This window comes from Passer domesticus, chromosome 20, assembly GCF_036417665.1.
Source record: "Passer domesticus isolate bPasDom1 chromosome 20, bPasDom1.hap1, whole genome shotgun sequence".
In the NCBI taxonomy this organism is placed as follows: domain Eukaryota; kingdom Metazoa; phylum Chordata; class Aves; order Passeriformes; family Passeridae; genus Passer; species Passer domesticus.
The window spans coordinates 9,728,631-9,745,022 of record NC_087493.1 but is presented as its reverse complement, the minus strand read 5'-3'; positions in this window follow the sequence as shown (position 1 = coordinate 9,745,022).

Below are 16,392 nucleotides of genomic sequence, written 5' to 3'. Positions count from 1 at the left end.
ATATATATTTATTTGCTTGTTTTAATCCCTCCTGAAAGTACTTTTTGTGCAAACCATTGTCTATTTCTCCGTGCCATGCTACGAAGCTGTGAAAATCTCATTTACTTGTAGGAGTAGGGTTCAGCCCTATAAAAATATTGTCTTGAGTACTTGATTGTAATCTGCTGTGGGGTGAGCACACAAATACACAAATCCAGCTCTGCTCTCCTTCCTGGTGCTGCTCATCAGCCTTCGTGTCTCTCTCCAACGCGCCCCAAACGCTCAAAGCTATATTCAATAAAGGGCTGGCTCAAACATGCTGCTGAGGGAGAAGAAACAAAACTGAATTATTTTTCAGGCAGGGGGTTACTTCATCAGCTTCAGCCACTGACAAAGCTCAGCTCCAAGCGCTGCGGTGGAATTTGCTTTTCTCTGGAAGTTTGGACTCGCCCGGTGCCAGCGCCCTCGGCAGCCGCGCGTTCCTCTGCGGCAGCTGGACACGGCAGCTGGGAATGCACGGGTGCTTCAGCAGGGCCAAACCCTGCCTGCACGGCAGCCCAGGGGATTGACTGCCACAGGCTTCGCGTGGGATCCATTTTTGGCGTAAATAGATCATCTCTGAGAATTAGGTTGCGTGCAACTTTGCTGTCGCCTTTCGTTTTGAAGTTGCTCTCTCTGGTTTTTTATCTAGTGGCCAGGACAGAGGGAAAAGAGAGAACAGAACAGATATATTGTTTTCTGTTCTGTTACCTGATTTGTTTTGGGTGATCACACGAGGTAATGTGTTCTTCTAGACAGAGAATCACGTCATCTGTTTAGTAAACACCTAATTTCAACTTTCCGGTTTTCCTTCCAGCACAAGAATGTTTAATTAAGCAACACCAGGCATCAGTGAGCCTGAGAGACACTTGTTTTCTTGAACATGTAGGGTACACACGTCTATCCATGGGAACTCAGTCCTGTTAAACTCTTCAGAAAGAGTTTGTTGCCTGAAGTTGTTCTGCAGCAGAGCAAAAGCTGTTCTGTGAACAAAAGGCACTTCTGCTCTCAGCATGCTCTGAGCCTCTTCTGCACACCCACAGGCATTAACAGAGCATTTCCTACTGGGTGGGACGGGCCTGGAGCGTGTGAGAAGCGTGATCAATCAGAATTAAAAGGGGGACAATGCAGGAGTCTGGAATACTGATGTTTCCCATTTGTCTGTGTACACAAGGAACACATCTTTCAGCAGTGTGGGTGACAAGCTACCAGGGAAGTGGTGAATTTTCCATTTCTCCAGCTGTCTAAGTAAGGACTGCAAGTGCTTTTTTGGAAGATGAATTTTAATCAAACAGGAATAGGGAGCTCAGTGTATAATTACTGTCAGAGTAAATCCTCAGGGACTTGCACACAAAGTTATCAAGGATCAAATTGTCTTATGAACCTCAAGATCTGTTATTCTCTATGTGGTTTTCTTGTAATATTCTAAAAAGTATTGGTATGAAAACGATAACACAGAAGCACAGACTCACAGAATGGTTTAGGTTGGAAGGGAACTTAAAGATCATTTCATTCCACTCCCTGCCATGGGCAGAGACACTTTCCACTATCCCAGATTTCTCCAAGTCCCATTCTCCCTGGCCTTGGGCACTTCCAGGGATGGGGCAGCCACAGCTGCTGTGGGCAATACCTTGCACTACCTTGCACATGTACTTCAGGTACAAAATTTCCCCTCTGGAGCCACGTATGGCTCAGGCTGAGCATACCCAGCCATCTTAAAATATAGCTCCATGTGGCATTTTATTCTCTGCTTTGAACAGAACTTTTTTTCAGGTGCTCAGCACCTAATTTTAGAACTTCCTAACACATTTTTCTTCTTTTCAGGAAGCAGACAGTAGCAGCCCACGTGGTGAGGGCTGTTTGAGCAGCCATGTCCAGTTTTTTTCTTGCAAAGCCCTTGATATTGTCTGTGAATAACTGGCACTCCTTTGTTTGGCTGTGAAGGGCATGGTATGTATGGTGGGCAGCTGAAGGCTGTTGCCTTGGCAAATTGAAAGGCAGTTCCATTCAGCTTGCTCCATTCAGCTGTGACAGGCTCCAAACTAAGTGTTGTCTGGCCAAATGAGTGTTTGGAAGCAGAGGCTCCATGTTAGGCACCATCTTTGTACACGCTGTCCTCCTAAAATACCTTCTGGGTGGAATTTTATTGTTGTGAGAGTGAATTTTGAGTTCAGGATAGGGAGCATGTGAAATGCTGCATCTGTGTCCTCGATGTGAGCTTTGGGCAGGGGTGCTGTGGATGACAGGTCCAGCTTTGGCTGAGTTTGACTTTAGTTGTGCAAGTTCTGCCTGGCCAGGTGGGCACTGATGTTTCTCGTGGTACTCTTGTGCCCAGCCACTCCATGGATGATCCTCTTCCCATCAGCAGTGCAGGAAGTGAAAATATTTCACTGATCACTTGCCAATGTATCAGGAAAGTATTTTGCTTTGGCCAAGTTCAGAGGGGTCCTGACAGAGTATCCGAGTGGGAAGGGCAGGGGGAGGGATGTCTCTGGAGAAACCCAGGCTGAGGGTTGTTAGATCCCAAGCATGTGCTGCCAGATGAGATCTCTACATTCACTTCTTAATCCCAAACTTGGGGGCTCAGTTATCATCTGGTAGTGCAGAGCCTGTCAGTGGAATGTGACATTGCAGGGGAAGGGATGACAAAGAGGAATTGAAAGCAACTGCAGCTCAGTGTCCCACGGGACACCAGAGCCTCATTTGGCTGTGCTGCTGACTCAATAACCTTTTCTCAGGTTACCACCCACTGGTGTAAAATCCCTGCAGCTTCCATGGAGCCTCACTGGAGCAGTGTTTATGCTCTGCAATAAGCACAGGGCCTTGTGTCTCTCTGAAATTGTTTCTGAGCCACTCATCACTCAGGTGCAGGGGATTATCTGAGAGCATGGAATGTGCACACTGATTGCAGCACAGTCACTCCTGAGCTGCACAGATAAAAGGAAATTTGATCCCCAGCTTCTGAACGTGTTAACATCTATGTTTACATCTGTCCTGTAGAGTTGAATATGCCCTTAAATGTAAATTTAAATTTACAAGTATACTTTATTTCAAAGTTAGAGCTGTCTCCCCTCACTCAGAGGTTTGAGATGCTCTGGAGGGGCCACTGGACAGAACCCTCTGCAAGATCCCTAAAGAGGACTGTGCAACAGGTTTCAGTCAGCATTATTTCAGGAATGTAGTTGAATGGGTTTTAAAAACCCTCCCAGATAAAAAGAACAGAGGAGGGACTTGTGCTTTCAATCACAGCACTCCTGAGCAGGTGCCCTGTGGCATCCAAAAGCCATCACACACCTTTGGGGTGCTGCAAAAAGCCTGAGAACTTCAGTGCTGAACACAGTGGCCACAGGAAAAGGTGAGGGGATCTAAGGTTTTGTCCTGGCTTTTTGCAGAAGATGAAGAGTGTAAATTGTGTGCTGTTACAGTGACTTTCAGCTGTTCTGGATTTGTAGGATCTTCTCCTTGTGTTAAAACGTTTGAGATCATTTTACAATGGAAAAAAATACATATTAATAACCCCAAGTCATTTCCTGCAGAAACTCAAACCACTACCATTACACTTAGATCTGAATTCCTTCTCCTCTCCCGAACAACAGAATTATACACTGAAAAAAGAAAAAAAATCCTCTTCCTTTACCATGTGAGTGCAAAGGAGACTGTCTTGGCTCCAGGGTGGTTTTTATTGCTCCACAGCACCTGCACAGAGTGGGCACTGCAGGGATGGTGCCAAAGGCTGGCAGAGACCAGGGCTGGGGGGAGCAGCAGCTTTGATTTGGCAACCTGAGTTACCTTTTGTCTTGCTGAAGGAGCTCAGTGCAGTGTTGCTCTTGGTACTTGATTTGTTTTTGCTCGAGGTGGGAAGGCTTTTATTCCTATTAAATGGCCTTTTCTACTTATGGAGAAATCAGAGTCTTTGTATCTGCAGATTTCTCCCTCAGAGAGAGCTTGGCTCTTCCCACAGGCTAAACTCCACTTGGAGTGTGCAAATCCTACAGCACACTCTCATCTCCAGAACTCAGCCTGTGGTTAATAAAGAGCTTCAGATGCTGGAAAATGTCTCTTTTTTTCCTGATTTCTGTGATATTTCTTGGTCCACACCGAGCTATTGCCTTCAGGTGAGCAGTCTGCTTTTCTGGGAGAGGCACTGCAAGGATGATCCAGCGTGGTGCAGAGGAAACTCCTGCACTGCTTTGGAGGAGCAGTTAATAGAATAGATGTTGTTTCATACTGGTTTATAGGAGTTACATAAAAACTCTTGACAGATGTGAGAAAAGGATGGAAGCCCAAGGAATCTCCTTTTGCCACAGAAACAATTCCTGGTGAAGCCTCATGCTTGGTGTCTGGGTCAGAGCTCACTTGAGTCAGTGTGAGCTTTTTCCTGGATTTCAGTGGGCTTTGGAGACAGCCATTGATTAAAAAACAAAGAAAGACAGAGCTGGGTCTAACTTTGGGGATGTTTGACCTGAGTGGTGGTTCTGGCTCGGAGGCTGGCAACACAACATCCTTTTAAAGTGGATTATTTTATGGTCAGAGCATGGCAAAGCAGGGCTGAGAGCTCTCCAGGAGTGCTGTGACTCCTGGCACAGCTCCTGGGCTGAGGGTGACAGCTCTGTGTGTGCCTCAGAGCCTCTGCTCAGTCACTTCTCTCCTCATATTTACCTTCCCTCACAGGTTTCTTCCTCCTGAATGCCCCAGAGTGGCTCTCAGTGCAGGAGTGTGTTTTGCAGAAAAGGAGACTCTGCTGCAAGCCAGCAGCACGGGGCAGGGGATCTCACTGCTACCAATTCTATCTGTAGGCTGACTCTTGTCTCCACATTCTAGTGCCTCTGGGGAAGCTGGGAACCATTTGTTATATTTTCATTCTAATGTTTCTCTGACTTAATTATGTGAGGATGTGTGTCAGAGTCGCTCAGTGTCAGATGTTGCTGCTGGAGGGGGATTTCAGGCAGTGAATTCCAGCTGTGTGGGTACCTCTGTCAGCTTTAGTGAGAGCAGTGAAGTCCTCCTGATGTGTTTCCATTGTCTTTGGATCAGACTTTGCCTCTCCAGGTCTGTATCAAACTTGGTTATGAAAGCCTGGAAATGGAGCAGAGGGTTTGCTCCACGTGCTCTACTTCCAGCCCCAAAATTACCTTCAGGAGAGCTTTGTCCCAGTCCAGTTGTCACCCAGGGTTTTGCAGGGCTGTGCTGCTGTATTGTATTTGAGGGGTGTCCTCATGGCAGGAAGGAATGATGAATTTGACTCCATGTTCTCAGGAGGCTAATTTATTATTTTAGGATACTATAGTATATTAAAGAATACTGTACTAAAGAATACAGAAAGGATACTTACAGAAGGTTAAAAATAATGAAAACTCGTGACTCTCTCCAGAGCCCTGACACAGCTTGGCCCTGACTGGCCAAAGAGTCAAAACAATTCACATGAACCCAATGAAACAATCACCTGTGGATAAACAATCTCCAAACACATTCCACATGAGCAAGACACAGGAGAAGCAAATCAGATAATTATTGTTTTCATTTTTCTCTGAGGCTTCTCAGCTTCCCAGGAGGAAAATCCTGGATGAAGGGATTTTTTTAAAGATGTGAATGCCACACTGCTGGAGCCCCACGAGGTGCTGGCTGGGCTCTCTGGGCTTTGTGGGTTTTCTTTGTCTGGAGGAGCCACAGGGTGCCCTGGCTCTGTGTCACCAGCTGTCCCCAGGACTCCCTCCTGAACTGTGCCATGTCCTCACCACGAATGACAAACAGAAGCACTGGAGAGGAACAGTGATGAAGGAAACACAGGGATTTGTTTGTTTGTTAGAGGGGTTTTGGGCTATTTTTTTTTTAGTTCGTGGCTGCTTGTGGACAATCAGAAAATCAATGTTCATAAACTCAAAGCCTTAAGAACTAAGCATTAGGAGCACAGCTCTTTCCCTGCAGGCTGCAGACTAGATCAGCATATATATGTAAAACCACAAATACTTTTATTCCTGAAGACAGCCCAGAGCTTAGGCCCCTTCAGTTTGCCTAGAAAATGGAACATTTGATCCTCCCCCACTAATTGTATGTTTTTCTTGTCTCCTGGCAGTCGGCACAAAAGCTCTGAAGTGTGTGACATACGACAAAGAGAGCACCAAAATCTGCTGTGCCATATGATCAGCTCACATTGCAGTGGGCATGTTCCTGGCTCCACAAAGCTTCCCAGCCATCACACTCCTCCCTGCTTCCTGCTGGGAATTTGTGCCTTTGATTTAACTGCCTGCAGTAAGTCACAAGCATTTCCTCCCAAAGCATGCAATGTTCATGCCTCATTTAAGTCTAAAATACACCTGGGGGTGGGGAGAGGGGGTTGGTGGGCCTGGGCACTGCTGTGGTTGAGACAGGTCCAGGAGGGATGCTTGGCTGATGCACCTTTCCCCAGGAGGTGGCTTTGGTGTGAGGAGCACAACTCTGAGACTGAGCTGGGATTTGCAGAACCCAGTGAACACTGAAAAAAAGATGTGAATCCCCCCTTTTTTCCATTTGGGTGAGGGCTACACTGCCAGTGTGGGTTCTGTAAAGAGCTGTGCAAGCTCCTGTCATCCTCCCATCAGCAGGTTTGCTGCTGGTCAGTGATGCCTGTCAGTGCCACGCTGGCCGTGGTGGCACAGGGATGTGCAGCTGCTCTGGACAGACACAATCAAATGGTTCTTTGGAGCAATAACTGACACAATCAAATGGTTCTTTGGAGCAATAACTGACACCAGCCACTTCAGTCAGCAAATCTTCAACTACAAACTGCTTCCGTTAAAGCTCAGCGTTATTAAAAGAGGGGATTTATCTTCAGCAGGATTTTCCTGCGCTGGACTCAAGGGGAGAAATGAAAGATAAACATCACTGTGACAGGCAGAGTCCAGGCGGGCAGTCTGGTCAGTGCAGCTGAATAGCTGCAGGCTTTTTGTCCCTGTTGGTGGGGAGCAGAGGGATCTGGATGCAGCAGAGAGCAAGAACACTATACTAAAGAATACAGAAGAATACAGAAAGGGTATTTACTGAATGTTAAAAAAGGTAATAATGAAAACTCGTGACTCTCCAGAGTCTGACACAGCTTGGCCCTGTTTGGCCAAAGAGTCAAAACAACTCACAGAAGAACCCAATGAAACAATCTCCAAACACATTCCAAGTGAGCAAAACACAGGAGAAGCAAATGAGATAAGAATTGTTTTTCTTTTCTCTGAAGCTTTTCAGCTTCCCAGGAGAAAAATTCTGAGCGAAAGAATTTTTTCAGAAAATGTAAATGCTTCAGAGCCTGCAGGAATATTTGTCTCCCAGAGATGTTTACTCATGTCTGGCAGGTGTGGCAGCACTTGAGTTGAAGGTGTCACCTCTGCTCAGTCCTTGAGGTGCCACAGCTTTGCTGCTCAGCTGAGATCCAAACACATCTCCAGAACCTCACACATCAATTCTGTGTGAAAGAAGCAAGTAGTGTGACAAAGGCATTTCATGGTGAAGGGAAAACCTCTTCCCATCCCTGAGATGGTGCTCAGAGAGGCAATTCCATCCCTCCTAGAAAGATGCCAATGCAAAGGTCTGTCCAAGCTGCTTCACAGCAGGGTTGGAGAATGGCAGCACTAAATATATTCTGCACTGGAACACTAGAAAACCTCAGAATTCTTGATTTAGATCAAAGTCCACTTTGTAAAGAGGATTTAGGCATTTTTAAAATGTTACTCCGTCTGTGTTATGGGCTGTTTTCTCTTCCAAGAGAAGCTGTCTGCACTGCATTATGCAGTAGGCTCTTGAAAGCATAACTAGTTATGTAATTATTAGAATTATATTTGCATTCCCAACTAGGCTGTGTATAACTAGCATGGTAATATATGCTAATTAAATACCAATTAATAATTTAAAAAATGAGTTTTGACTCTTTACAGCTATCACAGATGTAGTAAACACTCATTGCTTATGAAGAACAAATCAGGTGTGATTTAATATGCAGCCCTAGTCCTATATAAACACATTGTGCCAATTATTTGGAAAAGATTTAATGTGCTTTTTATTCATATTGCACAGCTTCTGCTGAGTGAGTGACAATCACTGTAATGTATTTCACTGCTTTTATATTAGTTCACATTAATGCTTCCAGCCATTCACATTGGGATGAGTTGTGTTCCAACCATCAGAAAATGCCCAAATTTAATAAGATTTACCCTGTGGGGTAGAGGGGTTTCCTCATCCTTAATCCAGCCAGGCAATCCAGGTAGGCTGATGAAAAAATTTGTCTGTCTTTGTATAGTTTGAGGCTGTTTGGCTCTGGCAGGATACCTTCCATCTCTTTATCTGTGGAAGAGAGTCAATGTCCCCATCAAGCTGAGATGCCTCTGATTTAAGAAACATCCAGAGTTTCTGCTGCCAGAGGGAAACAGGATTTTGTGAACTTAGTCTGCTGCTGTAAATTCAGAGTTGTGCTGTACACCTGGGGGGGATAAGCTCCAGCTAAATTAGCTGAGCATGATGTCTGCTGCACCTGGGCATGAGCCAAGGGCAAGGCTGGCAGGGGCAGCCAGGCACTGAGACCAGGGATTCCCTGGGCACCCTGGCAGGGAGAGGCTTGAGCAGCTGTGGCTGTGCTTGCTGGGGACATTCAACCTTCCCATGGCACCTGGGTTCTGCCTTGCAGGGGTGTTTTCCAGGCTTTTGCCATGCTGGGAGTTCGATTTTGATTTTTTTGATTGTGTTTTGTCTTGGAAGAGATTTCTCTCATGAGAAAAAAGTCAAAACAGGGTGATTAAAGAGTCGCTCTGGGCAGGATGCCTGGGGGTGCACCCCTGTTCCTGCACCTCCCCACTCCTGCAGGGCTCTGTCACATCAGCCCCCTCTGTCACACCCTCCAGGAGGCTTTTCCTGCCCCGAGGCCAGGCCAGGTCAGGGCTGAGGCACCAGGTGGGGATTTGCCCAAATGACCCCACATCCCTGTCCAGGAGCATCTGCAGAGCTCGGGGTGCTGCCCTGGTGCCCCCAGGGGCAGGGAGGGCAAAGCCAGCTGAGGGGACCAGGGCACAAGGGGGAAGAGCAGGAGGGATGGGGAGGTGATTAACAACTGCAGTGCTGTGCAATTAGGAGTGGGGCACTAAGCCTGGGGTAGCATTAATGCCTCACCCACCAATTCCCAGAAAAGCTCTGTGGCTCCCAAGGCACGTTCACCTTCAGCAGTTTTCATCTGTTTTATCTGTTTTACACAAATTCTGTGGGCTCCCAGGTCAAAGGCTGGGCAGTGGCAGAATTAAGGCTTTGCCTGCAGCCTGTGTTGTGTAGATGAACATTTCTTCAGTGCTTCTTTCATGTAGTTTCTGAGCTCTGGTGTATTGCTGTCACCAGAAATGTCTCCCAGCTCCACAGAGTCCAGAACTGAGCAGAACTTATGAAGAATACACACTTTTGTTTTTTATTTTCTGCCTTTTAAAAACTCCTCTACCTTCTTTTGGTTACTAATTGCATCACTTAGGGGTTCCAGCACCAAGATAGTTGGAATTTTTCTTCCTGCCTTTCCTCCTTCTTCTTAGTTTGTTCCTCCTCACTTTTAGGAATCAGGCTCACTGATTTTCAGAGTCTTTAACTTCTGGAGTTGATGACACCTTAAACACATTATATCAGCTCATTTTGTTTCATTTAGAAACCAATCAACCCAAATTGTCTTCAGTGCCATGTAATGAAACTAAGTTCAAGCACTTTTCTCCAAGTGTTTTCCTGAGGCACTTCTGTGAGCTCAAGCAGGGCTGCATTCACAGGACAATTTAGGTCTGAAGCTTACTTGAGACTTCATCAGCAGGGTAAGACAGCATCAGTAATTATTTTAATTTTTCAAGTCAAGATATTTGTTTGGCACGATGGCTCTGTGCTTCCTTTAAAGTCACTGCATCTCTCTTTTTTTTTTTTCTTCTTTTTTCCTTAATAACTAGGTATAGGAAAGGTAAATATTCAGTTTGATGTCATTTGCTCTCTTGATCATGTTGCTTCTCAATGGAGAAACACAAATTTGCTGTTTCTAAGAGCAAGATTTTTTCCTGCATATTGACAAGAAAAAATTTTACTAAAAGCTCAATTTAGATGGCTCTGGACAAAACCCGGTCTGGGTGGTAGAATCAGGAGCAGAAACAAGTGTGCTCTTCTCCTGAGTAATACATGTGTAAAAATGACAGGGGTGTTAAAATCACTGGCTGCAGTAGGTTATTCCAAACATAATTCTGCATCCTCAGGAGGTTTTTGTTTTAAAGAGCTTCCTCTGGCTGTCTGCACTCTGCCAGGCTCAGAGAAGGAGTGGTGAGGATGAGAGAAATGGATATTTACAGGTGTTGTAAATAATATTTACAGGTGTGGGGCAGGCAGGTGTGTCCTGAGAGCAGCAGTGGGTGAGGCAAGGACAAACCTGGCACAAATCAGTCCCTGATGGTCACTTCAGGGCAGCTTCTGTGTGGATTTTTTGGAGGAATTGATTTTGGGCCTTTACCCTTTGAATCCTTGCTGGTTTGTGAGCCCAGCTGGCTGAACTGAGCTAAATCCTGTCCCAGGAGGGCACTGAACACCAAACCAGTCCCCAAAGAACAGCAAAGCCCAGCCTAAAACACCAAAGGCAAAGCTAATGGAGCTGGCCTGGGATGGAGCTCACCACAGAAAACAGTGCTGGAGCAAATCTCTGAGTCTGGGCAATGTAATTATGCTGTTTCTTTTCAGAAGATAAATGGATGATGTTAAGTGTCATCACAGGCTTCTCTCATTAGGCTAAATTCACTCAGGAGTGCTTTTGTGTTCAGAAGAACATTATGTGGACTAGAAAGTGCTCAGCCACAAAGCAAGCTATAAAAAGGTTAATGATTTTAAGCCAGAGTTACATATAAGCAGTGATAATGTTACAGCTTGTGCTATTCCATTTTTCAGTGGCAGTGCACATCTGTTTCTTTCATTTCAGTGCAGGTTTTGGTCTCCAGAAGAGCTCTGAGCTGGGAGCAGGGCTCTTGACTGGGCTTTTGTGCTGGGCATTTCAAAGGCCTCCAGCCTGGTACTAAGATTGAGGCATTTAAAGGTTTACCTCCTCATTAAGGAATAATGAGCATCAATGGAATTAATGGGTGCTTCTCAAACATTTAAAAACCCCCAAACAATCCTGATCCTGCCCTTTGCAGAAGTCTGGCTTCAAAACACCTCCCACTGCTTTTTAAGTTGCTGTGTCTCAATGAAGGTGATGACAACTTGGACAGGAAGAAAATTACTCCTAATATCAGATATTAAGAAGAAATTCTTCCTTGACAGAGGTTGCCCAGAGCAGCTGTGGCTGCTCCTGGATCCCTGGAATGTCCAAGGCCAGGCTGAACAGGGCTGGGAGCAGCCTGGGACAGTGGAAGGTGTCCCCTCAAGGCAGGGGGAGGAACAAGCTGGGCTTTAGGGTCCCTTCTAATCCAAACCATTCTGTGATCAGGAGAAGAGCTGGTTGTTACAACCTCCAGGCCTTACAGGCTGAGAGGAAGGAAAAAAATTAAAGAAAACTGCATTAATTCTGTCCAGCAGCCTCACTCACAGGTATTTTTATCATGCAGTTTGTATGGAGGGAAGAAGAGAGACTGAGCTGCCCCAGCTGTGAATAAACCCAGCTTTGAGCAGGACAGCAGCCCCCACATGGGACATGAGCCCTGTGCTGCCCTTGGGGTGAGCTATTTCAGGAGAGCTGCTTCCAGCAGCAGGACCCTGCTGCTCCTCCAAGGCTCCAGCAAGAGCTGGGTGAGGACGGGCCAGGAGCAAGGCTGGGGCTGCCCGGGGGCTCCTTCTGGAGCAGGGAGGAAGAGTTGGCCCAGAATAAATTCGACACGGTGGAACAAAGTGTTCCCCAGAAATGTGTTCCACAGCCAGGACAGCAGCTGCCTCTCTGCCAATGGAGGGGCCTGCTGCAGGAACGCCTTGGCAAGGGGATGAAATGATGGCCAAATTTGTGCTAAGCAGCCTGCTGGTGGGTGGCTGGGTTGTGAAATTACTGATACTCAAAGTCCATTATCTGCTGCAAAGAATCTCTGAATGAAATGAACTGGTGGAGCAGATAGCTCTTTATTTATCTTTTATTTTTATTTTTTTTTTGTTCCCATCCACTCCCTTCCAAAAGCTGTGCATTCAAACACCTCCATTCAAATTCTATGAAGTTGAGAAGACCAGGAGGACAGAGCCTGTAATGAAACCTTCATCAAGACTCTGAGATCAGGGTTAGAAAATGAGCTCTTGCGTTGTCAGAAATTCTTGGATTTGTTGAAACTTGGTCCTGGAAGGGATAAGCCAGAAAGCAGGCCTGAGAAAAAAAGGGAAAATATGATATCCTTTCCCTTCAGCATGCACTTTTGTGAGTGCAGTCATTTCTGGGAGAGGTATCAAGAGTTCCAGCTGCTCTCAGGTGGGATGAGTGAATGGCAGAATCATCATCATGTAGAAATTGGTGTGGCTGTGCCTTGGAAAGAGTGACCATAGCTCAAGGGCTGTGCTGAACTGCACCTATTGATTTGCTGTGTACCAACAAGCATTGTGCCTGATTGCCTGGCTGGCAAATTAAGGAAATATGGCTGATTTTTCTCTCACTTTTGGACTCCAAGATTTAATTTTAATATTAGTCAAGGTGTATTTAAGAACACATCTGCCTTGTCCTTGTTAAAGTCTTGTTCTAGGAACAAGGGAGGGCTGAGCTTGGGCTGCAGGTGCCACAAAGGCATCAGAGCTGGAAGAAAAATGCTGCTGCTGCTTGTACCACCCTCCCTGGCTGTTAGACAATGGTTTTAAAGCTGATTTGGTGGTTAGGAAATGGTTCTGAAGCTGATTTGGTGGTGAGGAAATGGTTCTGAAGCTGATTTGGTGGCAGCACATGCAATGCCACTTGCTTGCCAAATGCTGTGCTTGCTGCATTTTCAAACAGCAGAACAGGTGAATTAACGAACACAGTGCAGCTGATTATGGAATAATTGTTCACTACAGGTCAAAAAGCATTGTCCTCAGAACAGTGGTGCTCCTCAGGCACCATTGCTGCTCTCTGGCAGCCTTAACTGAGGAGGGAAGTGGCTCTAATTGCTCTGCAGACAGGTCTTCAGTGGAATGGATTTTAACTTTTCAAAATCAATCTGTAGAATCAACGTGAAGTCTTTTCCTGATTAAATATCACCTCAACCTCCTTTGAGGACAAAATATTTACCTCTTTAACTGCTCAAATTCTAAGGAGAGACCTCCAGGGGACAGCAGAGAGGGGGAAGAACATCTTCATTTTCTTGGTGTTTGAAGGGGTAATCCTCTCCTGCCTCCTTTGCTCCTGGCTCTCCAGAGTATATTCTGATTACAAAGCTCAGCCTTCCAGGCCTTTCCAGATTTGTACAGATCATTAGGAGGAACATTAACCGATGCTTTTTTTATGCTTTGTGGGCTGCTGGAGTGATGTTTGCAAGCACAGAGGAGCTCGTGGCAGTGTGAGAAGTGCTGCCTTGTGGGACATGAGCACGAGTATTCTCATTCTTCTCCTGCAGTGGCATTCTTTATTTTGCAGGAAACAAGGCTTAGGGAAAACAGGTTTTTCTTGTCTTTGCCTTGCCTTTCCTGCCTCACTGTGCAATTTTTGTCACCACAATGAAGGACTGCCAGGTATTGTGTGATGCACAGAGCCAGCACCTAAGAGCCTCTTTTGTGCACACCTTGTTTCCATCCTGAAATGTTAAAAGCAAGGAAAGCCTCCTAGCAGCACCACTAGGGAAAAAAAATCTGCTTTAGCAGAGCAGAAAGCTTTCCTTGGGGGGCTGGCTACACACTTCCAGCTCCTGGGTGGTACAAAAAGCTTCATGCAAACCCATTTGTAGCTGCAGCCCATGAGGATTCTGCCAAAACTGAAGGTAGATCTCAAGCCAGATGTTCTACCTGACATATACTGTAAAAAGAGAGCAATAAAATGCAATTTGTAACATCACCCTCTGGGATTTTACCTTTCAAAACAAAGAGCTTCACTGAGGGTTATCACCTTGTTCTTGAAAGCAGAGAATCTGAACAATTTATTTAATTGAAATGTAAGTTTATTATGCCACTTCACGTGTTGGTAGACAAGTTGTGGGCTTGGATCAGGGCCACGTGTTTGCACCAGCAGGAAATTGAAATTGCCAACTACAGGCTGATACTCTGGGCTGGTGACTCAAACTGTGGTGACAATTGAAGCTGTGTTTCAGAAGCAAAATATTACCAGTGATTGTGATTTTCCCTGCCAGCAAGGGAGCGTGGCAGTTGCTGTGATCCTAATGGAGGTTATAGGTTCTTAGGATTTTTTTGAGAGACACAGTGGCATTTTTTGTGGATAGAAGCCCATGTTAATTATTTTGGAGAGAGTCTCCACTATTGTTGCACACAGACAGAAGAGCTGGTACCCAACCTGGTCACCACCACTGATGCAGCTGAGAGTGTCATGATCATAAATTTACTTAATTTTTTTTCTTTTTAAATTCCCTGATCTTTCCATCTGTGTGCAACTGTGTGTTTGCTGTGCTTGGAATTTAAACAGGATGGGAAAAAGAGACTCTTGGGGTCATCCTGGAAGCAGGGAACCCGAGAGGAATGCTCCTGTAAAATGCCCTGAACTTCGCAAATTCCTCATCCAAGATAACTTTTTTTTTTTCCAGCAAGTCGTGATTCCCCTTAACTCCCCCTGTTGCTGCTGACATTGATGCATATCATGGTTGCTGTGTAAATGTTCATTTAATCATAATGAGGCAGCAAACTCCCACGTTTCCCTGGTGCCTGAGCTGCTTTCAGGGTAATTTTTAGTATAAAAATATCTACTAGAGGGTGTGGAGAGGTATCAACAATTTTTTTTTTTTTTTTTTTTTTTTTGTTCTTTTAAGTTTGCAGATGATCCAGCACAGCCTGTAATTTATTGTTGCTGACAGTTCCACTATGACTAAATACAAACTTAAATTTACAGCTGGAATGAAGGGATGAGGGATGGAGGGGAAAGATTTTCCAGTGAGAAGTGTTGCAAAAGAGAAATTTGTGTGTTCTGGAAGGAGCTCAGAGATTCTGATTCATAAAAAAAAAAAAAAAAAGAGAAAAATTTAAAATAAATAAAGAAGAAATTACAAAAGAATTTCCTCTGGCAGCAGATGCTCCCAGCTGCTGGCATGGGCAGGAAGCAGCACACCCAGGACAGAAGACTTGTTGCCACAATTTTCACTTTCTCTGGCTGAAGCTATCCAGGCTTGCAACCCAGAAGAAAAAGAACCAGAATGTACAATATCAAAGTGTTCTGACCATTAATTGTGAATCTCCTCCTTGAAATAAGGCATTCTCACAATGGCCAGAAAAAAATGATCCATTTTAGTCTTTTCTCATAAGAAAATTAACTCCTTATGTTCATTTGCTCTGCACATATCAGCCTTTGTGACAGTTCCCCTGGTTCATTTTGAGTGCCTTGGCCAAATTCAGCTAAAGCAAACAGAGATTTCAGAAATTCAAGGTTTGTAAATACAAACAGCAGTTGAGGATTATAGGATCTGTTATAGGATCTCATTATGGGACCAATTAAAGGATCTGTGGAGGGGGAAAGGTGTGAGTCCAGGATTTCAGTACTTTTGCAGGTATCTGCAAAGGCTGGAGGTGTTACAGATTCCCCCAGCTGTGGGAGAGCTGCAGGAGGAATTTGCTGCAGCAGAAGGCACAAAAATAGAGACTTGTTCACCTTTGGATTCTCTGGTGTGGAGGAAGGAGAACCCTGACCCAGGAGCTGCAAGTCCAGTGCAAAATAAAAACCCCATTCCTGGAAATGCTCAAATTCAGGTTGGATGGGGTGGTCCAGTGAAAGGTGTCCCCTCCAACCCAAACCACTCTGTGATTTATAACTTTTGACAACATTTGTAATACTTCTTTCCTCTAACAGTGTGGATAATTTTAAAATTTTTTGTATAGTTTTTTGCTGTTGATTTTAGGACACTTCTCCCAGTGCCTGGCCAGCACAATAATTGCATCTCTTCCCATGCCATTTTTTGGCTCTCCTGTGTCAGCCTGCTCCTGAGTTTGAAATCAGAGAAAAGTAACCTTGTACATGTGGTGAAGACTTGCTCCAGCTCCTGGTGACACTCCAAACCATTTGCCCACGTGCTTTGCTACAGCTCTGAGGATCTGCACTACAGAGGTTCACAGGACAGTGCCAGCTTTTCCTCTGTCACTGATGAGAGCTGAGTTGAGCTGGGTTATCTCCACCTGTAGCCTTCAATTCTTGCTCTGACTCTTGTATGAGTGGAAAGAAAAAGTCACTAGTGTGAAATCAATCAAGAAGATTGAAAATTCAGAGATCTTTTATTCATAAAGTTCATGTTGTTTTTTCTGGATTTGCTGCTGTAGGATCTTGAGGAAATCAGA